The 12068-nt window shown below is 46.0% G+C and overlaps 1 protein-coding gene across 5 annotated transcripts in view; it reads left to right on the forward strand.

The window, feature by feature from the left end:
• Nucleotides 1-12068, forward strand: part of LOC124119556 (protein TsetseEP-like) — a 256264-nt gene that overhangs the window by 92583 nt on the left and 151613 nt on the right. The window lies entirely within an intron of this gene.

The following is a 12068-nucleotide window of genomic DNA, read 5'->3' on the forward strand; positions in this document are numbered from 1 at the left end:
ATCCATCATCTCGGAAATTTCTACGCTTCACAATCAATGGCCGATGCTACGAATTCCATTTGGGATGGCAATAGACCCTTGGCTATTCACCATGATTACATCTCCAGCTAGTTCGAATCCATGGCTATCCCAATGATTTCCTAGCGGCAGACCAAGGAAAAGATCAGCTACATCAGAATATGATATTCTTGGTCCAGCTTATGACATACCTAGGCTTTCTAGTCAACCCAGCCAAGTCGGAGATCAATCCAGTTCAAGACATTATATACATCGGAGCACAATTCTGGCTAGACAGGGGATATGTATGTCCACCAGAGGATCAACAATACCAGAAAGATGATTCAATCACTTTCATTTCAACCCAGCAAGTTGCTGAGCTGGCGAATGTCTCTGCAAAGGCAACTTAACGTCTCTACAGGATATGACCTTCAGAGGAAGGCTGATGTGAAGTCCTCTACAGACATGGGTCAACTCTATAAGTACGAACGTCCTAGAATTCCAGACTCAGTTACCTCCTAGATTACTACGAGACCTCCATTGGTGGAATCACAGAGAACATGTCACAGCATGGAGTAATAACACAACCCTAATATGGATTTAGAATATATTTATTAAATAAAGTTAAGAATTATGTTGATAATGATATAACCTATGTACCCACACCCATTCAGCAACCTTCCACTAACTATCACCCTTCACACACTTCGCACACCTCACACACACTCTGTCACTCTAACATACACTTTCCAAATACTTAAGGTTACTCAACCCTAATAACAAATACACTAATATTGCATAAAACTATCCTAAATCCCTACTAATACATCAATATATCATTGCATCAATATCCGAACATCAATACATCACAACATCAATACATCTCAACATCAAAACATCAATACATCTCAACATCAACACCACAATACATTAACATCTTAAGGCATTAAAACTTCAACACATCCATACCAACAATCTATTTCTCACATGTACATCTATTTCTCATTATGTACACAATATATAAAAAGTACTTTGTCTCCTTCCACCATCACCGCACTGTACACTTTACATAGTGCAAAGTCGCATGAACCTCACACAGGTCTTTTTGCTATCCAGATGTAATCATCTAGATATACTTCGCCATCTGTCGCCCTTGTATCAGGCTTCATACCATGACGCATCGATATCGTACAGGTTCCGCTCTGGGTCCCCGGACACTATATAACAAACGTATACATGTAAGTTTATATGCTAGTGACCATTCACCTAACATCAAGTATTATATACTCAGAATGGTACACACATACTTATTCAACATACAAATGAGCATGGGAGCATACATCAAGCCTGTACAGTACTCAGAATAACTAAAAAAGCGTAGATTTATTCAACATACATTGAGCAAGTACTACTTCGAATAACCAATGTCAACATCAAAAGTAAATGTACATGATGATATTATTTTTGTCGTTGTTTTCAATACAACAACTGCCAAAACACGGCCAAATCAAGACTTTGTTTTTGTTAGATATCTGGGACTTAATTCACGATGAATATACACTTCATAAGACATGTTCCTAAATCCGTTTTCTATTCTATCTTTATATATACATATATATACTCTTCAAAAAAAGAAACTTGACTATGACTTTCAAAATGTAATATGATTCGATTGTTTCAAAATACCACAGAAACCATAATTGAAACACTGTTTGAAGATCATTGTACACAATCTTCAAAACATTAATCGTGTCACCTAGACAGACACGCGAACACGATACAGTTAATGTCACAGGGGTACAGAAAATGTCAGTATGGGTTGTGCCCACCACGTGCATCAATCACCGCTTGACACCGACGACCCATAGATGTAATCAAGTTGTCAATAACGCGCTGTTGGATGTGCATCAAGTGCTAAAGTGCATCACGAAGCGCCGGAAGTGTTTGGGATTCCTTCTGCGAACGCGTCGAACCAACTCGTCCCATAGATGCTCAATCGGGGACAAATCTAGTGATCAGGCTGGCCAAGGTAATGTTGTTGTGCTGTAAGAAGTCCTGACAAACACGTTGAATATGCGGTAGAGCGTTGTCATGCTGGGACTGTCCGCCATAAACGTTGACGTGAGGAAAACGTACGGCTGTAGGATCAAGTCTCTGTAATGCATACCTCCGAATGCACCTGCCATATGCACGAGAGGCGTCCTACCACCGTGATGAATACCATGGCACCCCCGTCGCAAAATGGGACAACCTGCTGCACACAGTTGGGGGCGTAACGTTCTACCCGACGTCTGTAGACACGTGCGCGCCCATCAGCACGGGTGAGTCGGAAACGGGACTCGTCAGTAAACAGTACATTTCTCCACCTTGCACGTGCCCATCTAACGAAAGCAGACGGTCCGCCAGATGACGTGGGGTCAATACATGACGTCGAACAGGTCTTCATGCAAAAAGTCGATCCTCCCTCAGTCTGTTGCGTACCGTTTGATCTGATAGTTTGCGTACCTCATGGATCTGTGTGGTTGTAGACGTGGCTGTGGTAGTGCGGTCTCGGAGGTGTCGCAGCCGGATGTATTGATCTTGTGCTTGGGTTGTCACCCTTGGTCTTCCTGACCTTGGTCTTTCGTCAACTCTGTTGGTGTTGTTGTATCGGGTCCACAGTGCGGAGATTGTCTGTCTGGATACGCCAAAGTGCCTGGCTACTTCTTGCTGAGTTGCTCCAGCTTGTAATTTCCCAATGGCGTTATTCCGTTGAGCTGCATTCAGTCTTGGCATTCTGTCACCACCTCTACAGCCGTTATAAGGACTGTATGAACAGCCGTTGATGTGGATTTTTAAACCCATTCAGCAGGGGGGTCTGCATGCCTAAATGCAGGATCCTGTGCTGCACGTTTTTTACAGGCGGTTGCGTTTGGATGAAGCTGTAAAATTGATCCCCAAAAGCTACGTTTATGTGCTTTCCATGTGTTTTCGCGAATTATAGACACATCATATTTCTGTTTGACTTATTTGGTTCTCATTTAATGTAATCATTTTAGATATTTGGGAAAAAGTGGTTTTACATCTTTCAAGTTTCTTTTTTTGAAGAGTATATATACACATGTAACTATACAGATAATACATAAATGATCCAGCTACCAGAATATAAGCATAAACACTATTCAAATAAAATGTAACGGATCCTTACTTAACTCTTGTCACTTGATGGGAGAAGACCTGTTTTTTTGCTGTAACATAAAACTGATTCAAACCCTCACGTGTTTGCTATCTGAGTTAATGTTGTTTTGTCTTTGTGTTGTGCCTACGGTTTGTATTTTTACATTCTATGTTTGATAACATGTGCATAACGTTATTAGACACTTACTGGCGTTTTCTCCAAAGAAAACATAAGGCCAGGTGTCTTGTTGCTCCAAGTAGCCATCTTGAATATTTTGCGTTGCCTGCGGTTGGTGAACTGGTTTGCGTTCTATATTCTTTTGCTTGGTACCCCACGATTGGCGTATCTACGCAGGTATTGTTTGTTTTGTTGTATGTTGTATTACGTTTGTCGTAGTATTTGTTCCATAGCTCACACAGTGGGATAAACAAATTATAGCATACATAATCGGGCCGTGATGCCGGGCGTGGCGCTCACCTACCAGACGGCGCCTATACTATCCTCCGGACAGATGCTTGGTCTCCCACAGGCGCCCCCGCCTACGGCACTGATGCCCATGATAGACACCTCCCTCCTCCAGTACTTTCAGTACTTACAGACCAGACAGCCTTTACAAACGCCTCTGCAGACGCCTCTACTAGCGCCTATACAGATAGCGCCTATCCTTAGAAACCGCTGTTACAGACACCAGCGCCTCGTCGGACGCCTATACAGACGCCAGTGCCTCTTCGGACGCCTTTACAAAAGCACCGTCTACAACGTCCATAAGGCATCTATCCTGGCGTCTCGGGTTACGCCTATCCTTGCGTCTCTCCCAAGTGCGCCTCTACAGGCCCACACCTGGGACAACCGCACAGACAGACGTTTAGGCATTCCATGATGTCCTTGTGGCTACCTGCTCTCATTCTACAGGCCTATGAGATCATCAGCTCCCCAGGGCCAACTACCTACGGAGACCAGTACGGTCGCTGGACATTTGATTGGCGTCCATACAACGGCGCTCCAACACGGACGGTTGATTGGCGTCAATAAAACGGTGCTTCAACACCCCAAGGTCCTGGAAGTGCCTAACCTCGTGGTGACGGTTCTGTGGAAATCACCCGTTAATTCTCCTCGTCTATCAACGTTGGTTGGACATTTCCTTGGAGAAAGCAAACGGACTCTCAATGATGTCCCTAAACACGGCGTCTGGTAGATATTATCTGCACCATAGTTGACGATCACAACCCCATGACCGATTCGGTATTCAACAGAATCGTCACATGCTCCCGGGTACCCAACTTGGTCATCGTTCCAACACCGGACAAGTCGTCACTTTTATCATGGGGATCAACTAATCAAGTCAACCGACCTTATGGGATTCGGGCAGTGTATTTGTATTTGTTTATGCGTAACATTGCAAGCACTCGACCAGACACCTGTCGCTGTACATCAAGGACTCAATGCCGAGTCTCAGCCTTCGCCCGAGACGAGACGACCCTGGCTAGGGTGTCACAGACAGCTTTTGCTGAGGCGTCCCTAAGGAGTCTCAGCCTTCGCCCGAGACGAGACAGCTCTCAAGACCCTGGCTAGGGTGTCACAGTCCTCCAATTTGAAATTTCTTCAGCCCCGTGGCTATTCAAACGGCTTACCCAGCCGATAGCCTTGTACCTCCATCGCCGGGACATCCAGTTCGAGGCGTACATAGACGACTGCCTACTGGACCATCAGGACCCTGTCACACTACTCGGCCACCCTCCGGCTCCTACGCCAGCTGGGGTGGAAGATCAACCTCAGGAAGTCAGAGTTGACACCCACCAAGCGTCTTCAGTTCATCGGGGGCCTCTTCCAGATGGACCTCGATCTCATCTCCGTTCCCAGAGACCGGTGGGAGCGAATGCATGCGCACCTAACTCTCCACCTCCCACGCACTCTGCATCGATGGCAAGTCCTCCTGGGCCTCCAGATCTCAGCTCAGGGCTTGACCTACAGAGGAAGGCTCCAACTGCGCCCATTTTAGATGTTCCTGGCGCCCTACATCAGGCGCCAAGACCCCTCCACATCCATCGTCCTCCCGGATCATCTCAAGCATCATCTCCGGTGGTGGATGGTGGAATCGAATGTCTTAGGCGGCGTCTCCTTGACAGGGCATATGACCCCTCTGTGCCTATCCTTCCATGCATCCCTCCAGGGATGGGGCGCACACCTGGAGAGACAGGTCACCTCGGGGATGTGGTCCGCCAATCAGCGCTTTTTGCACATCAACAACCTCGAACTTGAAGCACTTATCTTGGGCATTGCTCACTGGAAGCAGGCTCTCAGACACGCCCGGCTCTCCATTTCGACGACAACATCACTGTCGTATGGTGCCTTCAGAACCAAGGAACGATTCCCTCGATTTGGCTCCTTCAACAGACGTTCTGATTGTTTCACCAGGTGTGATTATCTGGAGATTCAGTTCCAGGTCCATCACATCCCAGCCTGCCGAAACATCCTAGCGAGTGGCTCCCACAGAGTGGAAACTTCACCCAGATGCCTTTGCTCTTGTTTGTCGGGACCATGGTCTCCCCAACATTGACCTATTCGCCACCAGCCAGAACTACCAGATCCACGACCTACATATCTCTGGTACCGGATCAACTGGCTTGGGCAGTCTATGCTTTCAGCGTCCCCTGGGAAGGACTAAAAGCGTATGCTTTTCCGCCACCTGTACACCTTCCCAAAGTCGTCCAGAAGGTCAGATCGAGACAGACCCTCGATCTGACTTTGGTCGCGCCCTGGTGGCCAGCGAGGGCTTGGTTCGTTGATTGCAGAGAGCTGTCCGACGTCAACCCACTTCATATCTGGTCCATTAACAGAGAGCACTGAACGCCAAAGGATACTCAGGCAGAGTGGCTAGGGCCATCACAATGGCACATCGCCCAACCACCAGGAGCCTCTATGATGACAAGTGGCAATCCTTCAAGAGATTTTGCAGGGGCAAGCACCAAGACCCCACATCTGCATTGCCTCAATCCCTGGCCGAGTTCATGCTCCATCTGCGTCAGAAGCGTAGGCTCAAGGGCAGTACCATCATGACCTACCTTGTGGCGTTCAACTCCGTCCTGGCAGATCCTAAAGACCAACGAATGATGAAAATCCCGGAACTCCAGGCACTGGAAGACCAACAGGCGAAGTCAACCTCACCTTGCTCAGAGACGCGCCTTTCGAGCAACTCGAGACATCATCGTTCCACCATCTGATGAAAAAGACGGTCTTCCTAGTGGCGCTCCCCACAGCAGCCCGTGTCAGTGAGCTACACGCCCTAAACGTCACACGGGTCCGCTTTAAGTAGAGAGCATGTGGAGCCGTGTATCTGAGCTTGTGCTGAGACTTCATTGCAAAGAATCAGCTCCCAGGCCAACCCGATAGATCGTTCCTCATCCCCCCTCTTTCATCTATTGTGGGCGCGGAAGATGAACTAGAGCTCTTTCTATATGTCCGGTTAGAGCGCTTCATTGCTACATCCAACGATCCAAGGAGCGCCGTAGACAAAAACGCATCCTCGTACCGGTATCTGCTACCTCGCGAGCAGAAGCCAGCCGCAACACGATCCCCTCTGGCAATGAGCCATCATTCTCCAGGCCTACGAGGCAGCAATATTGGACCCCCCATGTTCCAACAACCCGATTGAGCAACTGCTCTCTAAGTGCCATCATGGAGGGATGTTTTTGGCGATCAAACACAGCCTTCGCCAGTCATTGCCTGCGAGGCGTCACATTGGAGGATGTGCAAGGCACGCACAGCTTTGGTCCGTTAGTAGTGGCCAAGCAGGTCAGCATGACCCCCCCTGGCGTAAACACTGGTCTAGAAGGTTCATGCCTCATTTGCATACAGATCGGTGCTCCAGTCTCGACCTAAACGAGCGTCTTTGACACAACCCATACCGGACTTTCCTTCCATGTAATGGTCATCCAGGCCGCCCATACAGCCGAAGACGAGCTGGGGGAAACGGAGTTTCCCATACATGGAGTGGTCACCTGATGCCGACCACACAGCCGAGGACGGGCTGAGGGAATTAGAAGTTCCCATACACGGGGTGGTCACCTAAAGCCAACCACACAGCCATTGATTGGCTAGGGAACAGAGTCTGGGATTAAAAGATGAAAGTCCACATCTGAAGGTATGCCCTCCTCTGGTTCTGTCCGATAAAGATGCATTAAGGAGTAATGCCGGATAAGTAAAAAATCGAGTAAAATTCTTAGATTTATATTTATGTTTTAGTCTGTTTTCAGTCGTACAAATGCGTATCTCTCATACCCTCACTTCTTGTCACACGTTAAAAAGGAAGCCAGAAGCTGGAATGTAAACATTAAACTTGTTTCTGTCCCGTTGCGCACGCACCTCCCTATGACATTTCAAAAATCTCTCAGCTCGCCTCTGAGCTGGTCGCTCAAGGAAGTCTTTCGCGGTAGACTGCTAGTTTGTATTCTACTTGTACTTATGGCTTGACTACAGTTAAGTTGTTGTTCTATAAAGTAATAATAAAATGTCTTACATGTAGACTCCTGGAATGTTATCCTGGGTAACCCATTGTTTGTGTTCAACACGTGTTTCACGGTTTGACTTGATTATACATGTGACAACATGTCGGGCATTTGTGCCTCGTGTCAAAGAAAACTGACTAAAGTCGATCCTCACAAGTATTGTCCTTCCTCCATCATTAAGGACGGGTTTTCAACGTGTTCGTGGGATAAACGTTGTAAAGAATGAGAGCACTTGTCTTCTATAAACTTTATCTTGTATCTTCATGCGTTGGCGAAGCGGGCTGCTGACCAGGGCTAAAAGCAGAGAAGGTCATCGGGTGGATCCTTGAACTCTGCACCCTCTACATCCGGCCCTGGCGGTGTTGAGTCAGACACAACCAAGAAATCAGTTGATTAAGACCCCCTTAGTCAACTTTTGTTTTCGACAAGACACATGACCTTCTGCTGCTGCTGATACTGCCCCCACGACTGATCTTCGTCAATCGGCCACCCCCGTTATGCGGGACCAGGTGGTGACGAGGACCATGAGGGGACTATGGGAGTTTCTGGGTGATCAGCGTCATAGAGATAATGACAGAACGACGCCCTCGTCTCACTTTCATATCGACCCTGATAGCGAAGATCACGACGGAGTAACTCGCCTCGACGGTGTTGACCAAGAAGGATTCGACTACGTCAGGGGACCATGGAGCATCAACCAGTACACCAGTTCCTTCATCTACACCTACACAATCGACGTCGGAGATCGATTGTGACGAAAGCCCTCCTAGGCCTCCCAAAGACATTGAGTTGTTTGCTTGGCTATCAAATTTTTCTGCAAGATTTATCAAAAGATGATGACAAACCGACGTGTCCTCCCGATGCCTTCAGAGCCAAGGCTCAAGATATGGACCAGAACTTTGCCTCTGCTCTACCTGGACAGAGTTTTGGCAAGCCGCCCGATCTCGTTACCTGATTTATTGCATGCCGTTTTCGTCACCCATGAGTAGGGACTTGGATTGGGTGCTACTCTTCAAGAAGCTAGCACCCTCCAAGATTCTAGTAAAAGACACAACAATCCACGGACATTGCTGTTTGTCGCTTGCTTTGCTGTCGACAGTAAGCGAGGCCCTCTCAGTGTACTTTGAGGAGAAAGAACCGCAGGATGGGGACGAAAGGACAGTGCCATCGGTCCTCACCTGTATGCAACGGTGGATCTCGGATGTCCTCGCCCAGTCCTGATATGTATCAGGCCAGATCACTATGGCACGTTTCCATGATTACATCGACTGCACTGAACAACCTGATAGTCATCGCAGGACACTCTTATGGGCCCCGTGGTCATCGCAACAGTTGTTTGACGATCGTACCAACGAAGTTCTTGACAAGTACTCAAGGGAAGCCGAGCGCGACATCATCATTTCAGCTTCACACAACCTGTTCAGACGGAATGTGCAACCGGCCTTTTGTAGGGACATGCCCAGACAGCCATCCCACAAGAGAGATTCGGACAGGAAAGCTCCCCAGGTCTCCTTTTCCAAGTATCCCAGAGGGGGGAAGAGCCAGCGGGGGAAGAAGTGAGGACCCTTCCACGCCGTCACTGTTGTCTCCCCTGGTGACACTACCTTTAGATGAGATACCTGTAGGGGGGAGACTTCATCACTATGGCAACAAGTGGGCTTTCCTCAACGACCCTCACGTTACGAACATTTTGACAACTGGCTACGCCCCACGCCGGAGATTGACGCCACCACTGATGTTATCCCCGACATTCCACACTCCACCAAGTGATCGGCTGATGGAGGCCATTGATTAGTTGGTGGAAAAGGCGGCAGTACTTCGCCTACGGACTTCGGCGTCAGGGTACTACTCGCCCATCTTTCTAGTACCAAAGAAAAACTCCACAAAGATGCGGCTTATTTTCAAAAAGTTCAACGCAACATACCTCCAACAACCCGACACATTCACCAAGATATCCCTCAGCTCTCTGCGTCGGATGATATATTACCGAATGACTTTCTTGTCTCGATAGACCTTCAGGACGTGTATCTCCATGTACCAATTGCTTCCGAGTCCCAGAAGTACCTCCGATTAATCCACCAAGGTATTCATTACCAGTCGTCGCCCCTCCCGTTTGGAATTTCTACGGCCCCATGCATTTTCACACGGATCATGAAGACGGTTGTAGAATGAGATTGCTGTACCCCCAACTGGAGTTTCCCAATCTCCGGTGCTGCTACGTTGTCATCTAGGGTGGTCATTATGGTTTCCAGAAAAGGATTGCTGTCAATTACACAGGGTGTTACTAGAGGCAGATCCATACAGGGTCCCTCTGGTAGATTCTGGCAGATATGTAATAGAGGTAGAAGTTTCGAAAGAATTATTGAACAATAGTTTATCATTGTTAATCATTCTAAGAATACTACCTCTATTATGAATTACTCCTTCCCACCTCCCCAATTCAACTACCTCTAGTAGTAGATGAGGGGAAACAGTGATCTTGCCGCCATTATGATGGCATGGCTCAGGTATAGTTACGAGACTAATTGACGACAGCTAATTGTGTGTAATTGACACTGAAGAGGACGTCTGTTGAAAATCTGAACATTTTAGTTGGTGTGATTAAAGCCAAAATACAGGATTTATGACTGACAGATATGTGATAGAGCTAGTAGTCTTAGAATTATTAACAATGATAAACTCTTGTTCGATTGTTGTGCATACTGTAGTTTTCTTACAGGTCTTATGTCCATATATTTCCAAAGATTAATGTATTTTCCAACTTTCCTTTGCTGCATTAAGTTCACTTAACCTTTAGCCGGCTGAATTGTTTTACCATGAGGCGCTGTAAAGAGGGTGGACGATTTCAAACAGTCAGTGCTTCATTAAACAAGGGCTAATTGAAGAAATATTTTTTGCACATCTATTCCTGAGAAACTACACATTGCTATGTAAAAATATCCTGATGTTTTCAATCATACCAAGGTTAAGACCAAACTGAAAACAAAATTGGTAAATTTTCTTGGACTTACCTGTTTTATGTTATAGAATCTTGTTTGTGTTTTATGTTTGGAACCTTTTTAAATCGAAAACTCCGTGCAAATTGATTTCAATAATCATATCTAAAATATCATATTTTCAACTGAGTATCAATTTCTAAAAAATAATGGAAAAAAACATCATTTTATAATTCAAACGTTAAACAGAATGAAAACTCAATTTTCGTGGTCATATGTCACTTGCAGAAAATCGAACATTTGGGTTAATCTTAAGTGTCATGTTAGAAAATTTGCAGGAAACAGTGACTTATACATATTCACCAATCCTAATTTCAAGTGTTTTGGTTGAATGTTTATGATATATACGAAAATACAAATCCTGTGTCATGATGCAAGAAGATATTCGAAAATTGAACATAGTGCGCTTCGCTCGACCTCGGACAAAGTTAACATTGCCCTCAAATATATGCACTGGCAAAAGTTGACGATCTTCTCAATGGAAGAATGTTTCATTTGTCATTTCTCCTTAAAAAAGACAAGAGTGAAAACGAAAATAGAGATTGTGAATTCTGGAATGCAGTCTAAAACGGGACCTCAGCAAAACGTCATCGATTTCTCGGGCCAAAACGGCTACTATTTTCCATGCGAGCTGTAATGTGAATTTCCGATAGGTGTTGTCCCCTCATTTCTTCTGCATCTCCTGATTGGAAACTGACATGAAAGTTCATGTTAGCAAACACCTCTTCTATGTTCTATGACAGGACCTACGCGTCTTAAACAGAGGAAAGGGAAGTCTTCTTCAATCCAGCAAATTTCTCTATAACGGGCCACAGAAAGTCCAGTACCACAAACACAATGGGTCCACTTATAAAAGTTGTCACATGATACAGCATGTTGATTTTTTCTGACATTCTTCCCACATTTAACACATCGAAAGGCCACTGAGAATAATTGTGGTCTGACATCACTTACTTACTTACTTACTTTGGAGATTTAACGTGCGCTTTCCGAGTGATGCGTATTTCGCACAGGGGCCCGGCCATGCCATTTAATGTGTTTCCGAAAGGGGCGAAGGTGGTCTGTGCAACCCAAGAGGGGGTTTTTAGGGGTTGCTTTTATAGAATTTGGGAATTTTGAGATTTGGAATAGATGCCGATGGGATTGGGGAGGAGAACTAAGGGGGCTGGGTATGGTGGATGTTTGTTTGTTTATGTGATTTTGATTTGGTAGGTTATTGTGTTTTTAGATGCGTTTTATTAGTTCCGTTTTTATTAAGATTACGCCTAAGGCCTTGAAGTTTTCTAGTTTATTTTGTGGGTTTAGTATTGCTTCTAGAGTTAGAGCCTTGTTTAGATTGAGGGTGGTTTGTATTGCGGTTCGATGTGTTAGGTAGTGTGTGCAGTGGATGAGTGCGTGTTCTGGGGTTTCTGG

The sequence above is a fragment of the Haliotis rufescens genome, unplaced genomic scaffold, assembly GCF_023055435.1.
Source record: "Haliotis rufescens isolate VD_foot unplaced genomic scaffold, xgHalRufe1.0.p SCAF_16, whole genome shotgun sequence".
NCBI lineage: Eukaryota > Metazoa > Mollusca > Gastropoda > Lepetellida > Haliotidae > Haliotis > Haliotis rufescens.